The sequence below is a fragment of the Phyllobates terribilis genome, unplaced genomic scaffold (genome assembly GCF_046119375.1).
Source record: "Phyllobates terribilis strain yellow unplaced genomic scaffold, ASM4611937v1 Scaffold_2__4_contigs__length_985480577, whole genome shotgun sequence".
NCBI classification, from domain to species: domain Eukaryota; kingdom Metazoa; phylum Chordata; class Amphibia; order Anura; family Dendrobatidae; genus Phyllobates; species Phyllobates terribilis.
Genome location: NW_027362762.1, coordinates 949726965 through 949747851, shown reverse-complemented (window position 1 = coordinate 949747851; position 20887 = coordinate 949726965). Strand labels below are relative to the sequence as shown.

Sequence of the window (20887 nt, the reverse complement as noted above, 5' to 3'; positions counted from 1 at the left end):
TTTCCTCAATTTTTCTGTTCCTATAGCCGTTTGAGGGCTTTTTTGTGGGATGAGTTGTACTTTTGACTTACATCATTCATTTTATCATGTGATGTACTGGAAAATGGGAAAAAAAAATCCAAGTGCGTTGAAATTGTAAACAAAGTGCAATTCCACATTTGTTTTTTTATTTACCATGTTCACTATAGGGTAAAACTATATTCGCGTGAGGGGCCCTGCTCCAGCCATGGTTGTTAAAGGCACATGATGGCTGATTAAATCAGTCATCATGTGCAGGGAAAGATGTCGGCTCAGCGTGCGTGATCATGATCTGCATGTTTTTGAGTCTGTGTATTTGAATAATTAATTGGAAGGGGGTGTGTTCAAAATAATAGCAGTGTGGAGTTCAATTAGTGAGGTCAATCATTCTGTGAAGAAACAGGTGTGAATCAGGAGGCTTTTATTTAAGGGTGAAGCCAGCACATGTTGTACATGCATTTCTCCTTGAAAGCCTGAGAAATATGGGTAGTTCCAGACATTGTTCAGGAGAACAGCGCACTTTGATTAAAAAGTTGATTGGAGAGGGTAAAACTTATAAAGAAGTGCAGACTATGATAGGCTGTTCAGCTGAAATGATCTCCAATGCTTTAAAATGGAAAGCAAAACCAGAGAGACGTGGAAGAAAACGGAAGACTACCATTCAAATGGATGGAAGAATAGCCATAATGGCAAAGGCTCAGCCAATGATCAGTTCTAGGATGATCACAGTCTCACGTTACCTGGGAGTACTGTGACAGAAGACGCCTGTGTGAAACTAATCTCTTAGCAAGAAGTCCCCGCAATGTCCCACTGTTAAAAAAAAGACATGTACTGAAGCGGATCCAATTTGCCAAAGAACACATCAACTGGCCTAAAGAGAAATGGAGAAACATTTTGTGCACTGATGAAAGTAAAATTGTTCTTTTTGGGTCCAAGGGCCGCAGACAGTTCGTCAGATGACCCCCAAACTCTGAATTCAGGCCACAGTACACTCTGAAGACAATGAAGCATGGTGGTGCAAGCATCATGATATGGGCATGTTTCTTTTACTATGGTCTGGACCTATTTACCACATTCCAGGGAACATGGACCAGTTTGCATATTTTAAAATACTTGAAGAGGTCATGTTGCCTTACCCTGAAGAGGATATGCCCTTGAAATGGTTGTTTCAACATGACAACGACCCTAAACGCACCAGTAAACTAGCAAAATGTTGGTTCCAGTCCAACAAAATTGAGGTTATGGAGTGGCCAGCCCAATCCCGGACCTTAACCCCTTCGCGACCTTGGGATTTTCCGTTTTTGCATTTTCGTTTTTTGCTCCCCTTGCTGCCAGAGCCATAGCGGTTTTTATTTTTTGGGCAATATGGCCGTGTGAGGGCTTATTTTTTGTAGGACGAGTTGTACTTTTAAATGCCATTACTAGTTTTACCATATCGTGTACTGGAAAACAGGAAAAAAATTCCAAGTGCGATGAAATTGCAAAAAAATGCAATTCCACAGTTGTTTTTTGTTTTTTTTCTTTCCACGTTTACTGGATGCTAAAACTGACCTGCCATTATTATTCTCCAGGTCATTACGAGTTTGTAGACACCAAACATGTATAGGTTCATTTTTATTTAAGTAATGAAAAAAAAATCCAAAGTTTGCTAAAAAAAAAATGGCGCCATTTTCCGAGACCCGTAGCGTCTCTATTTTTTGGGATCTGGGGCCGGGTGAAGGCTTATTTTTTGCGCGCCGGGTTGACGTTTTTATTGATACCATTTTGGGGTAGATACAATGTTTTGATCACCCGTTATTGCATTTTATTGCAATGTTGCGGCGACCAAAAAAACGTAATTCTGGCGTTTGGAATTTTTTTCTCGTTACGCCGTTTACCGATTAATTCTTTTTTTATATTGATAGATCGGGAAATTCTGAACGCGGCGATACCAAATATGTGTATGTGGGGTTTATTTTTTATTATTGTATTTTGAATGGGGCAAAAGGGGAGGGATTTAAACTTTTATATTTTTTTAATATTTTTAAAAACATTTTTTTTTACTTTTTGCATGCTTCAATAGTCTCCATAAGAGACTAGAAGCAGCAACTGTCTGATCGCCTCTGCTACATAGAAGTGATCAGCAGATCACCACTATGCAGCAGAAATGCTCCTGTACTATGAGCATGGACCACTAGGTGGCGCTTATAGTAATCTTTACATGACAACCACTGGAGTCTGCTGCAGACCCAGGGTTGTCATGACCACCCATCGGTGACCCGCGATCACTTGACGGGGTCACCGATGGGCGGAGCTAATGCCGCGCTTCTGATGCGGCAATGTTAAATGCCGCTGTCAGAGATCGCGATTCCACCCGCGGCTGTTGTGGGCACGTCAGCTGTAATAATCAGCTGACATGTGCCCGGTTCAGTGCGGGCTCACCGCCGGAGCCCTCACTGAACCCGGGGTGATGGGGTGATGGCCTGGGGCATACTAATACGCCCCAGGCCAGTAAGGGGTTAATCCAATAGAACACTTGTGGGGTGACATCAAAAATGCCTTTTCTGAGGCTAAGCCAACAAATGCCAAAAATTGTGGGATGTAGTCAATGCATCCTGGACTGGAATAACAATTGACAGGTGCCAGAAGTTGGTTAACTCTATGCAACATAGATGTGAAGCAGTTCTAAAAACCTGTTGGTATACAACTAAATATTAGGTTAGTGAATCACAGGAATGCTAAATCCTAAAAAAGAAGACATATTGTGAGTTTGTAAAGACAAATACCGACACTGCTATTTTTTAGAACAGCCCAATGTTCATTTTTTGTTATTTTCTCTAAAGTAGTTAAAATTATATAAATTTCTCTTTATGTTTTGAATTAGAAAACAGTGTGCAATGTTCCCAATGCTGGAAATAAAAACTAGTAGAAATATTTTGTGTTTAAATCATGTTTTTGAAAACACTGCTGTTATTTTGAACACTACTGTAGGATAAGACATAGTTTAGGGCTTAGGACACAAGATAACTGTAGTTAGATATTGACATTAGGGTAAGGATGGTGTTAATGTTTGGGAATAGCCCATAGTGGGAGGGTCTTAGTGTTAGGGCAAGTGCCCTGCTTCCTGTAGTTAGTCAGATAGAAGCACATATTTAGGATGACGTTAACGTGGCTAAAACCACGCCCACTCATGACTTAAACCACGCCTACTTGCAGATAGCCAATTAAAGTGATGAGCGGGCGGGTTTTTGATGGGTGGGTAGGGTTTTTCGAACACTTAAATTTTACGCTTAGTGAGAGCCACTAAGAGAATTCAGTGGATCTCACTGGGGTGTCAGTGCAAAGGGTCAGCCCTGCCAAGATCTGAATTACACTGTGACTTTGAGAGACGATGCTCTTGGACTGGTCCTTTTCCCCCTGCAGCTTGCTTTGTGTTGGTATGAGCAAGAAGCAGGAAGTCTCTGTTCAGGAAGTGAGAAAGAGACTTGTGCCTGTGTCAGGAAGACAGGATAACAAGGATGTCCTACCACTGAGAGCCTGGTTTATTAATTATCGGCTTCAAGGGAGAAGACATTGCCCAGTTACCGCAGGGTCGATTAGCAGGACCGTGTTAGAAGGAAAGGGTCACATAGCAAAACCAAGGTGGTTTTCTCCAAGCACCTGTAACCTGAAAGAAGAGCGCAACCCAGCTAACTAGGCTCCATTACATCAGGACCAAGCAGAAGTTAAGAGATGTTCTTCTCAGCACTACAGAATCGGTGTTCCACTGTGTTTGGGTTTAGAGCAGATTTCTCTAGTTAGGGCACTGTAGCAGCGCGGCCTGATTATCAGAAGCCAGGTAGGAATTTAGAAGAGAATAGTCTGTAGAAAAGTCTGTTTATACTGTTTGTATTGAACTTTGCATTGCCATAGCTGGAGCGCAGCTTGTGTGACACGTTCCAGCTATTTCTCTTTGTATATAATATTGCTGTTATCATTACAAGTACTGTTAGTCTTATTTTCCGGCATAAAATCCTCTATCTTTCTATAAAGCTGGTGTTTTGCTTCTGCTTCCTTGTCTACTATACCGTAGTCCTGCCCGGTGGTGTTGTTCAGGCACCGCTACATCGGTGTAGTGTGACCTTGTACTGATCGAAGAAGGGACAGAGTGGCCTTCCACCTTAAATGGGTCCTTGGAGAGGATGACATGTCACGAGAAGCCCTGAGCTTGGTCAATGCAGAAAAGATAACAGGACTGAATTTCTGGGACTAGTGGGGGACCCGATCACTAGATCCAGGGCGCCAGTAGTAGAAGAAATAGGACGCAGAACCATTGAGAAGGTAGAAAGACTTGCTGATCAGTCCTGTGGCGACGAGTTGGGCTGCGACAAAGTAGGGCGAAAAGTGTGCTTCACCGGCACCTACTGGAGTAGAATACAGTGAAAGGAAACAATGTGTGTGAAAATGCTTTACGCTGTGAAGGAAACGTCTGTAAGACTTTGTACCCGCTACCCGTTTTACATAACCCTTACCAAGTTACCGTTCAGTAAAGACTTTTTGTAAGAAGGAGAGTCACAGGAGAAGACCAGTGCCTCGCAACCGTCTACCGCCCCATGCCGCACTACATATACATTCTGCTGTATATATACAGGTGTGAGAGTTGCTTATACACAGAAGCAGTGAGTAAGCTTTGCAAATATAGCCCCACCCACCAACACACAGCATGAAAGTCACATGACTGTGATGTCACATCAGATTCCAGAGGCAGGAAGTCAGAGAGAATGTGATGTGACAGGAAGTCAGAGGATTCTCAGCCAGAGATCATGTAACCAGGGAAATAGCTTAAGTTACAGAAGGATTTGGTAAAGCAAAGTATCTACACAAGAGCTTGTCTATGGCTGTTACTTCACATGAAAGAGTCTTATAAAGTCGTGGCCGACCTCTTTAAATGCTAAATTTCTGGTTACTTTAAGCCACCACTAGGGGGAACTTACTTTGTACAGATTTAGTTTTGGCTCTATAAAAAATATACATAACAACTAATGTCCTACACAAGAGGATGAGAAGGAGGCAGAAGGGTGTGAGAGAGCCCTGTGGTCACTGGTGGGTTTATTTCCTCTTTGCTATATGACTGCAGGTGAATGGTGTTGGGTTACCCTGACCTATAAATAATGTGATAATAGTGTCTAAGACTACAAAGAGGCTTTTGTCATGTAATGTAACACAGCCCTGGATACATTGCATTGTGCAGATCTCACTGATCTCGGTATCGGTGACATCATTTGTACAGAGTCGAGGGCAGCGCTGGCTATTGTGTTTTGTCTGTGCAGAGTGGAGGGGGCACTCTTGAAAATCATATTTTGTTCAGTGTGTGCAGACAGTGACTACTAGCTTCTTGTCCCTTATCACTGATGACACAATCTCGATCAGCTCACAGTGCCAGCTACATGCCCTAATAGAATGGCAGAACAGTACAGGGAATTGTGCATTCATATTCTCAATAACCAGTGCAGTATCCCCATAACCATATGCTCAATAACAGTGTCAGACCAATGCATCCATAATGGTGCAACCAAATATCTTTTGATCAGTTTCAGCTTCAGTCCCCCATACCAGTAAAGCTGCATTCCCTATACCATTGCCAGTCCAGTGCTCCATAGCATTGTGACGCGCCCCCTAGGACTGTGGGGTACTCGCCACCGGGTCAGTCGGTTCCTTGGGATTGTCACGGGGCTTGACCCGGTCCGGGGCCCTAGGCGGTCATTAAAAAAAAGCAAGGACAGTTTGTTTAGAGGAAAAGTTTTGTGACGCCACCTGTGGTATGTGGCTATATGGGGCCACCGCTGCGGTGCAGATCCACTGGGGCAGATGGTGATGCAGCAGAGTTGGTTCAGCTCTCCACGGGCAGAGCTAAGCTCCAGGGCAGTATATGGTGATTTGAAAATGTAGATGTTGTCGGCAGGGACAGTGTAGAGCAGGGCTGAGGGTGCAGATAATGACCAGACGGCATAAGAATGGCGGTTTCCTCTACCTTTACTTGAGGTTTGACAGTGCAGACCGGGGCACTGGTAACAGAAGGTGATGGAGATCCGGGTGGCCTAGAAGCAATTTGGGGATCCACCTCGCCATGTGGAGTTGTAGGCCTTCTGTCTGCGCTGTCCCCTTTGGCCCTGCTGCCTAAAGCTATGCTGCGGCCCTCTTTCCTGAGCAATCGTTTAATCACCCGTATGGCACGCTCCTTCGTGGCAGCTCTGAGCTCTAGTATACTGCTGAGCTGCTGGGCGTTTGGTGGGGCCAGGAGACCTGCAGTCTCCTGCCCTCCGGATTTAGCTGCCGGGACTTCAGTACCCAAACAACCATGGACTCCGGTGTCCGTTTTCTTGTGCTTTTCTCTGGGGCGAGCTTGGTCACAGCTCCCCTCCCCAGGTTCTCCCTCGTCGCTCTCCTGTCTCCAACTCACTTTTCTCACTCCACCTGACTTTTCTAAAACACCGCCTCCAGGCTCCAATTTAAAGGGGAAGCTCCTCTTTAACCGGGTTAGAGCTCCCCTTTCTGGTCTGGAGCCAGGAAAAGGGTTGGATGCTGGTGTTACCTGATAAGGGGACCCCTCCTTGCATCTAGGCATGGCATCACCCCCTGTGAGGGAGGCAATGCCAATGTGGCAACCGGACTCCTGGGGTGCCACATTCCCACCTAGTTAAAATCAGTACTCCTGGACTGAGGACACCTTTAGAGTTAAACAATTAACAACAATAACGATTCATATTACTAAAAATTTACAAAGTCTCAAAAAGGCAAAAATCACGAAGCCCAACAAAAAATTGGTAGCAGTCATTGCGGTGCTTATTCTTTACGCCGCTATCCGAGAATTGTCTTTTTCCGGGTACCTGAAGGTTGGTTGGTGGGAACCGTCTTAACCCACTTCGTGTATCGTCCCTGGGCATGGCTTCAGGGCACTCTGTCGGTGGGCCTGGTTTTCGGCCACACCTGCGGTTTATTTTCAAGGCTAACAATTAACTTTACTCAACATTGTTCAGACCACATCTAGTCCTGTGGTCCATTTGTCCATAAATATAATAACTATATACACTCACGATTGCTTAAAAGTTCTTACAGGAAGTCTCTGTAGGCTCTCATGCTTAAGGGTTGCAATTATATACTATGCACTATTATCTTATTACACCTTAGTCCCTATAACGGGCAGGGAGCTGACCTCTGGTACTCTGGTACTACGGGTTGATCTACACAGTACAGTTATTGCCAATGACCTACCTGGGTCTCTAGTGTCTACCGCTGGTGTGGTGGATGCACTATTCACTACGCTACTTGTGGACCTACGTAGTACTGGTACACCAGATTGCCTTCGGCGAACTCCTAAACTCACCGTGAGACTGACAGATTCACCCCTAGCAGGGGGTAGATTCACTTGTTCCACTGCGGTTGTGGCATCTGTTGCTGGGGCCGTCTGGTCTCCCAGCTGTTCTAGAGTCTCTGCGGCTTCGGGTAAAGCTACTTGGGAAAAGGTCAGGACAGGTACCACGATTGCTTGATTCACCTGCGTCCAAGAGCGGGGAAATACTCAAAGGATGGTTTGGACCGTCTCTTCCACCTTTTCTGTGTGCTGGGGGCTGTTTTGATCTTCCTCTTGGTGTCTCAATTGATCAGGGCATATCTTTAGGTGATCTCTTGAGACTGCAGCCGAAGTTTCTCCTCCATCTTTACTGATGAGGCATACCTTGGTGTTGTCGAAATTTGAAGGTAAGACGGTGTATGGCTCAACCTCCGACTGATCATCTAATTTGTGAACTCATCTCTTCCTTTTGAGTTCCTGTTTTCCAGGTGACAAGGGAACGGCAGGTGCGTGCTGATTATAAGTTCTTTCCTGCCTCTGTCTCACTTGGGATAAACTTCTCTCTACACATTCTTGCACCTTGCGGTATTGTTGCTGCCACTCCGTATCCCAGTCTGAATCTGGTGATGTAGTCTCAGGTGTTAAAACTCCCATGTCTAACTCAATAGGTAACTTGCCAGGTCTTGCCCTCATCGGGTAGGCAGGTGTACAGTTGGTGGAGTTCATCGGGATGTGGTTACATAGGTCTACCAAATCCGGTAACTTCTCTGGCCACATGGCTATGCTCTTCAACGGGCAGTGTCTTCAAAGGGTCTATTACTACCTGGTTCATTTTCTCGCATAACCCGTTGGTCTGGGGATGATACGGCGTCGTCCTTATTTTCTTACAGCCGTACAAGTTACAGAATTCCTGAAACAGTTCTGCTTCAAAGGCTGTGCCTTGGTCCATAAGCACTCGTTCAGGGTAACCGTGCGGGCGACAAAAGTGTTGTTGAAACGATTTGGCTGCCGTCTGATCCTTCACTGGCACTACTACTAGGAGCTGGGAGTAGTGGTCTACTATGGTGAGAGTGTAGACATAGCCTGACCGGCTAGGGGCTAGCTTCATGTGGTCCAAGGCTACCAGTTCAAGTGGTTCTTTGGTGACTTTGGGCTGCTGGGGAGCCCACTGGCTAGCACGGTCTTTCCGTCTCAGGTTGCATGGACCACATTCTTGACACCATCTCTCGATTGCTTTCCTCATGCCAACCCAGTAGAATCGCTCACGTAGCAGGACTTCCAACTTCTTCCATCCGAAGTGTCCTGCTCCATCATGGTACGCCTCTAAGACCATTGGCGCATCCTGCTTCGGGACTACCACCTGCCAGACCAGTTAGTGTATCTGGGAGTTGATACTTCTTTGACACAGCTTTCCCTCGTAGATGAACAGCTTGCCCTTCTCCTTCCACAACTGTTGGGTCTCCTGTGGAGCATCTGGACCAGGGTGAAAGTCAGCTTGTGTCAGCAACTCCTTTACTAGGTGGACAGAAAACATACATAACAACTGATGTCCTACACAAGAGGATGAGATGGAGGTAGAAGGGTGTGAGAGAGCCCTGTGGTCACTGGTGGGTTTATTTCCTCTTTGTATATGACTGCAGGTGAATGGTGTTGGGTTACCCTGACCTATAAATAATGTGATAATAGTGTCTAAGACTACAAAGAGGCTTTTGTCAAGTAATGTAACACAGCCCTGGATACATTGCATTGTGCAGATCTCACTGATCTCGGTATCTGTGACATCATTTGTACAGAGTCGAGGACAGCGCTGGCTATTGTGTTTTGTCTGTGCAGAGTGGAGGGGGCACTCTTTAAAATCATATTTTGTTCAGTGTGTGCAGACAGTGACTACTAGCTTCTTGTCCCTTATCACTGATGACACAATCTCGATCAGCTCACAGTGCCAGCTACATGCCCTAATAGAATGGCAGAACAGTACAGGGAATTGTGAATTCATATTCTCAATAACCAGTGCAGTATCCCCATAACCATACGCTCAATAACAGTGTCAGACCAATGCACCCATAATGGTGCAACCAAATATCTTTTCATCAGTTTCAGCTTCAGTCCCCCATACCAGTAAAGCTGCATTCCCTATACCATTGCCAGTCCAGTGCTCCATAGCGTTGTGATGCGCCCCCTAGGACCGTGGGGTACTCGCCACCGGGTCAGTCGGTTCCTTGGGATTGTCACGAGGCTTGGCGGTCATTAAATAAAAGCAAGGCAGTTTGTTTAGAGGAAAAGTTTTGCGACGCCACCCGTGGTATGCGGCTATATGGGGCCGCCGCTGCGGTGCAGATCCACTGGGGCTGATGGTGATGCAGCAGAGTTGGTTCAGCTCTCCACGGGCAGAGCTAAGCTCCAGGGCAGTATATGGTGATTTGAAAAGGTAGATGTTGTCGGCAGGGACAGTGTAGAGCAGGGCTGAGGGTGCAGATAATGACCAGACGGCATAAGAATGGCGGTTTCCTCTACCTTTACTTGAGATTTGACAGTGCAGACCGGGGCACTGGTAACAGAAGGTGATGGAGATCCGGGCGGCCTAGAAGCAATTTGGAGATCCCCTTGCCAGGTCTTGCCCTCATCAGGTAGGCAGGTGTACAGTTGGTGGAGTTCACCGGGATATGGTTATATAGGTCTACCAAATCCGGTGCTTCTCTTGCCACAGGCTTTGCTCTTCAACGGGCAGTGTCTTCAAAGGGTCTATTACTACCTGGTTCATTTTCTCGCATAATCCGTTGGTCTGGGGATGATACGGCATCGTCCTTATTTTCTTGCAGCCATACAAGTTACAGAATTCCTAAAACACTTCTGCTTCAAAGGCTGTGCCTTGGTCGGTAAGCACTCGTTCAGGGTAACCGTGCGGGCGACAAAAGTGTTGTTGAAACTCTTTGGCTGCCGTCTTAGCCGTCTGATCCTTCACTGGCTCTACTACCAGGAACCGGGAGTAGTGGTCTACTATGGTGAGAGCATTGACATTGCCTGACCGACTTGGGGCTAGCTTCACGTGGTCCAAGGCTACCAGTTCAAGTGGTTGTTTGGTGACTATGGGCTGCAGGGGAGCCCTCTGGCTATCACGGTCTTTCCGTCTCAGGTTGCATGGACCACATTCTTGACACCATCTCTCGATTGCTTTCCTCATGCCAACCCAGTAGAATCGCTCACGTAGCTGGACTTCCAACTTCTTCCACCCGAAGTGTCCTGCTCCATCATGGTACGCCTCTAAAACCATTGGAGCATCCCGCTTCGGGGCTACCACCTGCCAGACCAGTTCATGTGTCCGGGAGTTGATGCTTCTTCGACACAGCTTTCCCTCGTAGATGAACAGCTTGCCCTTCTCCTTCTACAACTGTTGGGTCTCCTGTGGAGCATCTGGACTAGGGTGCGAGTCAGCTTGTGTCAGAAACTCCTTTACTAGGTGGACAGCCGGGTTGCTATCCTGCGTCTCTGCCCATCCATGGTGGGGCAATGGGTTAAACGTGGCCTCTCTGTTCTCGGAGCGCTTGTCCCTCACACAGTGGTAGCACTGGGTCACCCCGTAACGATGGAAAGACGGTAGCTCTATCTCCTCCAGCTCTTCCGGGTCTTCTCCCCCATCTGGCAAGTTGGGTATCCTGGACAGCACATCAGCATTAGTGTTTTTATGCCCCGCCCAATACTTGATGATAAACTCGTAGTTGGACAGCCGGGCCATCAATCGCTGCTCCAGCTTCGCCGTGTCATGGTGGGTCAGCGGATTATTGTCTGTGAAAATGGTAAACTTCACTGAAGCAAGGTAGTGTTTGAAGCGCTCTGTTACAGCCCAGACTATGGCTAAAAACTCCAACTTGAAGGAATTATAGTTGTCGGGGTTCCTTTCCGTTGGACAGAGCTTCCTGCTGGCGTAGGTAATCACTCTCTCTGCCCTGCTGTACCTGGGACAGCACCGCTCCCAATCCCACATTGCTGGCATCCGTATAGTGTATAAAGGGTTGGCCATAGTCGGGGTAGGCCCAGACTTCATCTCCCCTAAGAGACACCTTTAGTCGAGTGAAGGATTCATCTTCTTTTTTACCCCACTTGAACGGAGGATTCGGGTTCTTAGCCTTCTTTTACTGGCCCACTAAGTGGTCCTGCATGGGTGCTGCTATCTTGGTGAAACCCATGATGAATCCTGTAGTAGCCTACCAGCCCGAGGAACTGCCGCACTTCCTTGATAGTGGAGGGTCTTGGCCAGTCCTTTATCACGGTGACTTTTTCAGGGTCTGGTGCTACACCTTCAGCGCTTACCACATGGCCTAGGTACAGCACCTTGGGCTTCAACAGGTGGCAGTTGGACGGCTTTACTTTCAGGCCAAAACTGGATAAGGCCTCGAACACCCCGGCCAGGTGCTCCAGGTGGTCTTCAAATGTCTTTGAGTAGACGATTACGTCGTCCAGGTACAGCAGAACGGTTTCAAAGTTTTTGTGTCCTAGGCAACACTCCATTAACTGCTGGAATGTTCCCGGGGCATTGCAGATCCCGATTGGCATGCAGTTGAACTCGCAGAGGCCCATTGGTGTCGTAAACGCGGTCTTCTCTCTGTCCGCTTCTGCCACGAGAACCTGCCAATGCCCACTGGTGAGATCTAAAGTGGAGAAATAGTTAGCGGATCTCAGTGCAGCTAATGATTCCTCAATTCTGGGTAATGGGTAGGCGTCCTTATGTGTAATACGGTTAATCTGCCTATAATCAACACACATCCTCATTGTACCATCTTTCTTTCTAATGAGGACTAATGGAGCTGCCCAGGGGCTACAACTATCTCTGATCATCCCAGCCTCCTTCATATCCCGTAACATTCCCTTGGCACATTGATAGTGAGCTGGGGGTACAGGCCGGTACCTCTCTTTAATGGGCGGATGATCTCCTGTGGGGATATGATGTTGGACCCGTTTTACCTGCCCAAAGTCTAGTGGGTGTTTGCTAAAGACTCGCTCATATTCTTGGACCACCCGGTACACCCCATGCTTTTGGCGCAAAGGGGTGGAGTCTGTGCCTACTTGTAGCTTCTGACACCAATCCTCCATCTGCCCCTTGGAGACATTGTCTTCCGCCTGTTCGGGCGGAGGCAAGGGTTTCACTGCCTTTATTGCGTTGTTACTGACAGTGAACAGTTTAGCAAGGTTGGCATACCAGGGTAAATGGACCTCTTTCTCCCCACAATTCAGGATGCGTATCGGTACTCTCCCCTTGCGGACATCGACTATCCCCCCTGGCTGTCAAGATGGTGGGTCTACTATCAGAGTACACGGGTTCTACCAGGACCTGATAATCTTGACCCCTGAGACCTATTGCTGCCCGACTCCATATTAACATTTCACTCCTAGGGGGTATTGCAATAGGGAATGGATCACTCACTCTGACACTGCCGACTTCTCCACCAGACAGCTCTACCTGTTGTCTTTTCATCAGGGCTTTGATCTCCTTCTGCAGAACTCGCTGTTTACCCGAACTGGCAGACTCTGTGACCTGTTGCAACAAAACAATAATTTCTCCCAGACAATTCTCTATCACATTGGTGCCTAAGGTTATCATAGGATGACTTTCTCGGCGATCAATATCTACAATAATCAACCCTTGTGATGGCAATTCTACTCGGCCAACCTTTATGGTCACCTCTTTATACCCCACCTGAGGCAAGGGCTGACCATTGCTGGTAAAGATGTTAAAGTGTTCATCTGGACTGCGGGTAATATCTGAATCAGCCCAGTATCATTTAAAAAGGATATATGGCATCGTTGTCACCTGGGAACCAGTGTCCAGTAACGCGTTCATCGGGATGCCATCAAGCACGACAGGTAGGACCGGTCATCCTCCCACGTACTTGTCTCATCAGCTTTGTGGGCCTGGTCGTTTTACTCCTGGGGGTTGACCCTCTGCCCCAGGGGTTGCTTATTTAAATCGCAGAATCTTGTTTTGGCTAGTGTAGCCATACTTTTGGTCAGCTCCTGGACCTGAAGGCGTAGGTCTGAAGAGGGGTCATTTTCTAGGGTCTGCGCGTCAGCCTCCACAGGTGTAGGGGAAAAGGACGGCGTCTACTGGTGGTATGTGATAGCTGGGCGCCGGAGGGGTGCAGTGCCACTTGGGGTTGATTCTCGCAGCACCCGGATGGCCCAGTCTTTAAATTGCGCAAAGTCTAGATCAGGGTTTTGCAGAGCCATAATGCGCAGCTGTGTCCTGTGAGCGCTGGACAGGAGCCCCTCAATAAACTGCTCAGTTAGCAATCTGTCCTCGTCTCGCACACTGTCGGGGTCTACCTGTTTAATGGCCCTATCTGTTTAATGGCCCGCAGCGCCTCCTACAGGTTTAGAGCATAGTCTCGTACACTGTCCTGCACCCTTTGTTTGCACCCCTAGAACTTAATTTTAATCTCCGCTGCTGTGCGGGTGTCAAAGGTATCCTTCAACCTGGCTAGGATTTGCTTAACAGTTCTTGTGTCCGTGCCCGGCCAGAACTTCACCTCCCTCTGGGCTGCACCGATTAGCTAGCCTATAAGGATGCTGACTTTTTGCTCCTCAGACAGGAGGTACACTTGAAACAAACTGCAGTCTCTCCTCAAATTTGCTCAGGGTGTGCGACTCCCCAGAGTACTGAGGCAACCACGCCGCCCCTGGGATATACGGCATGGATAAAGGCATTACAGTTGCTGCGGCTGCGCCCGCAGCTGGATCCTCTTCTAGGTTGAGCATCTTCCTCCCCCCTAGTGAACCTCAGCCAGGTCCTGGGTTTCTGCTGGCATACCAGTATGCTGCTCGCTTACCCGGCGGTTCCGGATCGGGGCCTCCTGCTTCCCCTCGGCTGACGTCAAATGACGTGATTATACAGTTCAGCAAAGTCTATGGCACACAGTACCCGGTTATACCAGGCTACGACAATCCTGTTCGTGACGCCAAAAATGACGCGCCCCCCTAGGACCGTGGGGTACTCGCCACCGGGTCGGTCGGTTCTGTGGGATTGTCACGGGGCTTGATCCAGTCTGGGGCCCTAGGTGGTCATTAAAAAAAAGCAAGGACAGTTTGTTTAGAGGAAAAGTTTTGCGACGCCACCCGTGGTATGCGGCTATATGGGGCCGCCGCTGCGGTGCAGATCCACTGGGGCTGATGGTGACGCAGCAGAGTTGGTTCAGCTCTCCACGGGCAGAGCTAAGCTCCAGGGCAGTATATGGTGATTTGAAAAGGTAGATGTTATCGGCAGGGACAGTGTAGTGCAGGGATGAGGGTGCAGATAATGACCAGACGACACAAGAAGGGCGGTTTTCTCTACCTTTACTTGAGGTTTGATGGTGTAGACCGGGGCACTGGAAACAGAAGGTGATGGAGATCCGGGCAGCCTAGAAGCAATTTGGGGATACACCTCGCCTGGTGGAGTTGTAGGCCTTCCGTCTGTGCTGTCCCCTTTGGCCCTGCTGCCTAAAGCTATGCTGCGTCCCTCTTTCCTGAGCAATTGTTTAATCCTCACCCGTATGGCACGCAGCTCGAGCCTTTTTCAGGTGTCGCTCCTTGGTGGCGGCTCCAGGCTCTAGTATACTGCTGAGCCACCGGGCGTTTAGTGGGGCCAGGAGACCTGCAGTCTCCTGCTCTCCGGATTTAGCTGCCGGGACTTCAGTACCCAATCTTCAGTACCCGAACAACCACGGAGTCCGGTGTCTGGTTTCTTGCGCTTTTCTCTGGGGCGAGCTTGGTGACAGCTCTCCTCCCCAGGTTCTCCCTTGTCGCTCTCCAGTCTCCAACTAACTTTTCTCACTCCACCTGACTTTTCTAAAACACCGCCTCCAGGCTCCAATTTAAAGGGTAAGCTCCTCTTAAACCGGGTTAGAGCTCCCCCTTCTGGTCTGGAGCCAGGAAAAGTGTTGGATGCTGGTGTTACCTGATAAGTGCACCCCTCCTTGCATCTAGGCATGGCATCACCCCCTGTGAGGGAGGCAATGCCAATGTGGCAACCGGACTCCTGGGTTGCCACATTTGCAGTTACACGCCCCTTTAATAGTGCCAGACACTTGCCTATAAGACTGGAGAAACTTGTTGACTGCCATGGTCACCTGATCCTTTAACAGTTCCTCCTAAATCCCCCACCATTGACAGTTCTGGTCCTCCCTTTTCGTTGCATCAGTCCCTAGTGCCTCTAACTTATATCAAATAATATGGCAATGTCTGTGGCAGAGGGAGCACAGTGGTGAATTGGGAATGTGTAACATGGCACAGGGTGGTAGCGGTGGGCGAGGCACTCGTCTGTGGTACCCTGGCCAGCACGTTACATGAAAAGGGGGATCCTGGCTGGGTGTGTGGACTTGTGCTGTGAGGGCGCTATGCCCGTGCAGGCCGCATGTAACCTTTGTTGCTGGTTTGCCAGGACCAGATGTTTCACATCTTAATGAGAGAGTCCACCATTCAAAAATAAACTGTTTACTGAACTGTAACTTGGTAAGGGTTATATACAAGGGATAGTGGTCACACAGTCTTATGAACGTTTCCTTGACAATTTGAAGCATTTTCCACACAGTTTCCTTCCTCAGTAGTTTACTCCAGGGCTCTCTGTGTCCACTGTCTCTCCCTACTTCACCACAACCCAGCTTTAACACTACAGTCCTGATTAACAAGTATCATTTACTTGTTCTGAGGTTCCGTATCATCTTTTCTCTGCTGACACCCTGGAATCCTCGCACTCGGGACACTCTACTAGTCCAACCTACTCAGTCCTGCTTAGGCCCATTACCTTCCTGCATTATGAGCTCAGGGTCTCATGGCTAGGTATCCTCTCCTAGGATCCGTCTCTAGAAGGCCACTCTGTCTCTTAGTCACTTTGCTCCGAATTTTGCTATCCCTTCTCTTCGGTCTCCTCTCAATTAGGGTCACCCAGAATGCTGCACTGCTCACCTTGGACACTTTTAGTCCGCTCACTATGCATACCAGGCCCTATCTAACTTCAATACCAGGAAGTCCTCTCTAACCTTGCTACATAGTCCCTCCCTCTCTGGGCTAGTTCCAACTCTCACTCTCCCTTTCAGCTACCTGTTGCTGGGCAGAACACAGCTTCATCATTAATAATGGAAAACATTAACTCTATCTTGCCCTACTGTCAACCTACACATATTACCAATGTTACTAACATATTTAACGCACATCATAATTCACATTGCACGTCATTAACATTTATTACATTATACAAGACATTTTAAATTACACCACATAACAGAATTCAACAATAAAGCTTGTGTCTTCAGAGGGAAACGTGGGCAGCATGTCCATATCCTTACAGATGCATAGCCTCGGATTTTGGGGATAACAGACCCTGGATGCTTAGTGGTGAAGATGATGATGAGGTTAGCAGTGTAATCCCCCTTGTGTAATCCATCTCTTAAGAGTAGCAAGGGCCCCGGGCAGTTTAGAAGGCGCGGGCCCCCCACACACACACACACCTGATGTATCACATGTCACATGATCCCCTGTGATAGATCATGTGATAGTTCACGTGAAATTCATTTGGCACAATATTAATTATAATAATTTTTTTTAAGGCTGTGCGCCCACTAAGCGTTTTTTAAGCATTTCCGCAGCGGCAATTCCGCTGCAGAAACACTTAAAAACGCTTGTTAGAAGGTCTGCCATGTTCCCCAATGATAATCCGCACGTGCTGTGCACATGCTGTGGAAATTTCCGCTGCGGATTATCATTGCGGAAAAATCCGCAGCACTACCAATTATTTTGCGGAAGCGCGGCGCTTTCGCCGCCATTGACTTGCATTGGAACGCATTGAATCCGCATCACTGCATCTGTACATGCAGAATCCATGTGTTTCAATGTGCGGATGGTACCCGGGTGTGGAGGACAGGAGACTCTCCTCCAGACCAGGGTACCATAGAACCTGTAAAAAAAGAATAAAATAAAAAATAAATATTATACTTACCTTCTGATGGTCCCCGGTGTCTTTATCCAATGCGTCCTGGCTTGCCGGCAGCTCGCGATGGTCTGAAAAGGACTTGCCGTGACGTCATTTAGTCATGTGACGGGTCACGCGACCGCAGACGTCGGCAGGCCATCAGAAGGTAATTATATATTTATTTTTTACCATTCTTTTACGGTCACGCTATATAAATCCATGCCGGTTGCATGGATTTATATAGTGTGACCAAGTTGTCAAGCACTTTCCAAGTGATGCTAAAATCGCTTGGAAAGCGCTTAATAACCCGCATGCAGGAATGCATGTGAAGAACGCTTCACATCAGCAAGTCCCTGGCAGGAAAAACGCATGTACAATCCGCATGTACAATCCGCATGTACAATCCACATGCGTTTTTTCTGCCAGGGAGATGCAGAAACGCTCAGGAAAAATCCGGAGCATTTCTGCATCGTGGGCACATAGCCTTACATTAATTGTGTGATTCAATATTGAGCACACGTACCCATCTATACACGGCGGGAGGCCGCATAGCGCCATCTATACACAGCAGGAGGCCGCACGTAGCCATCTATACACAGCAGGAGGCCGCACGTAGCCATCTATACACAGCAGGAGGCCGCACGTAGCCATCTATACACAGCAGGAGGCCGCACGTAGCCATCTATACACAGCGGGAGGCCGCACGTAGCCATCTATACACAGCGGGAGGCCGCACGGCGCCATCTATGCACAGCGGGAGGCCGCACGGCGCCATCGATACACAGCAGGAGGCCGCACGGCGCCACCTATACACAGCAGGAGGCCGCACGGCGCCACCTATACACCGGCAGGCTGCACGGCGCCACCTATACACAGCAGGAGGCCGCACGGCGCCATCTATACACAGCAGGTGGCCGCACGGCGCCATCTATACACAGCAGAAGGCCGGACGGCGCCACCTATACACAGCAGGAGGCCGCACGGTGCCATCTATACACAGCAGGAGGCTGCACGGCGCCATCTATACAGAGCGGGAGGCCGCACGGCGCCACCTATACACAGCGGGAGGCCGCACGGCGCCATCTATACACAGCGGGAGGCCCAAGGCGCCATCTATACACAGCAGGGGGCCGCACAGCACCATCTATACACAGCAGGAGGCCGCACGGCGCCACCTATACACAGCGGGAGGCCGCACGCAGTCACGCACGCACACAAACATATACAGACATATACATACATGCATAAACACATTTGAAACAGAAAAATACATATAAACAGCCATCACACAATGATATCTGCCTGCACACACACACATACATACACATACATACATACATATATACACACACACATACACACACACTCACCATCCCCCAGCTCGGCTCCAGTCCTCCTGGCTCCTGCTCCTCTTCGGTGGTAAGCAGCAGTGCAGGCCGGGTGCGCACTGCGTGACGCCAAAGCTAGGAGACACGGCCGCGCACAGGGAAGTTAACTGCTGCATTGCTGGCCTGGCCGAAGAGGAAGCAGCGGCTGTGCGCCGCTGCTAGGGGAGTGGTCCGGGGGCCCCCGCCATTGTCTGCCGGTATGTGCCGCGGCGCCGCACATATAATGAAGACAATCTGGCCATAGACACCCCGGAGCCCCGGGCCCCCTGGAGGTTCGGGGCCCCGGGCGGTAGCCCAGATCGTCCTCATTATAATCCGCCTATGCATGCAACACAACATTGGACTGGGGGGTTACTGGTCATGGAGACCTCTCAGGGTCATTCATGAACATCTGGAACCTGCACAAGACCTGGGACTCTCCAAGGTTTTCTTTCACAGAAGATTCTTTGCGCGTCTTTAGTTACTGCCCCTAAGCGGAGGTTCAGTTGGATGTCTTGGAACATGAACACAAACACTCTGTACCCAGGAATCGGAACGTTCTGTACTTTATGGATGATTTCCTATAAATCACACTGTTGAATCAATCTAGGTGGCCTGGCGGCTTACAAATTGTTTTATTGGTTCTGAAAATACAGAAAAGACTTTTCTCAAATATAACAAATTAATAAAATTACATAATATCCTGAGTATTACATGGATGCAGAATTTACTTTTATTGTAGCAGAGGGTGGTGTGATTCTCTTATCTGGGAAGAGGAGATAGTACGGTTTATCTTTACTCATCCTCCCCTGGTCCAACCTGAGTATACGTCGCTATTCCCGGTGTCTGTTATTGTCTGCAGCGCTGATGGTCAAGTTGACAGCACAATCCGCTCAGAGCTCACTGATTGTCTGCAGCGCTGACGGTCAAGTTGACATCACAATCCACTCACAGCTCACTGACTGGCTGCAGCGCTGTTGATGTAATGTTATAACGGTATAATAATTGTTCTATGTTTCCTAAATTAAAAGGTTGTTTTCAATGTGGCGATGTGAAGTGTTTGTGTTGCGGAATGTTAACACATAAGAGCAATAGCTTTGATTCTTTAGTGACAGATGGAATTTTTTATGAGTCAATTTTTAAATTCCAGCAGTCCTTTTGTTATTTATTTGATACAATGTAGCTATGCAAATTGTCTCAATTTGCATATTTAATTTCCCAGAGGAGCATGAATGGCTTATAAGTCTCCTCACTCTGACATGCCAGGCTTGGCTTGTCACTGTCCACGAGGAGAAACGTTACCCCATAGATTACAATGTAGCTGTAATTTACAAGACGTGGGAAGAACATTCCAGACCATTAGAAAAAGGATGAATAAACACAGACACAACATCAAAACTGGGATTATAAATCATAGTCTGTCTTAACATTTCTGTTCTACACACAATAAAGATCCATTTTATTTAAGATTGAAAATAATAGAGCAAATCCCTGAAACTCATCCAAAACATTTTCAGAGGTTGGTTAATAGAGAATCCTTTATATTTCCAAGCTAGGCACTTTGTCCCATGAGGGGTTAAATGCAATAACTACGAGAATATGACCATGATAGATTTTATGTGTGATCATTGGATTTTTTTTTTTTATTTAAGGGAAAGGGAAGAAGAAAAAAGAGGGAAAAAGGGAAAAAAAGGAAAGAAGAAATGAAGGGAAAGAAGGAAAAATTGTATTTTTATTCTTTTTGTATATTCACAGTTATTTGTTTCTCGCGTAGAGATTCTATGTATAATTTTCATTTCTTTATTTATGATTAGAAACTATTCTTATGTTGTTCTATTGTGTGTCCGGGTTTTGATTCTCACCAGTCGATGGGACATTTTCTTGGATCACAGTTCCGCAGTTCCTTTATATGTAGTTTCATATATTTCTTTGTATGATCACCTGAGGAAGCAATCATATCGACTTTGAAATGTGTTTCTGTCTTTTAATAAATGTTCATTGTTTTTCTACACCTTCTCTTCCTTGTCTTCATCGTAACAGCGCCCAACACATCATTTTGAGGAGTTTTGCATTTTTGAGGAAGTTTTGGAGAGTTTCCGCTCAGTTTACCGCTTAGTTTCTCGAAAAAAATCTGTGTGCATATAACCTTTGCACTTATGGTTTTGGAGCAGAACTTAAAGTTTTGAGTTTTTGAGAAGGTGTTTCTACACCTCAAAAAATGTAATGTGCACATAGTCTTAGGATCCCTCACTGTCA

General features: G+C 47.5%; 1 long non-coding RNA gene across 1 annotated transcript in view; it reads left to right on the top strand.

Moving 5' to 3' along the window:
- Window positions 1-20569, top strand: part of LOC141253095 (uncharacterized) — a 163548-nt gene extending 142979 nt beyond the window's left edge. The window contains exon 3 of the long non-coding RNA XR_012314226.1: window positions 20284-20569. This is a non-coding gene — a long non-coding RNA (uncharacterized lncRNA). The remainder of the gene's footprint in view (window positions 1-20283) is intronic.
- The last annotated feature ends 318 nt before the right edge of the window (window positions 20570-20887 follow it).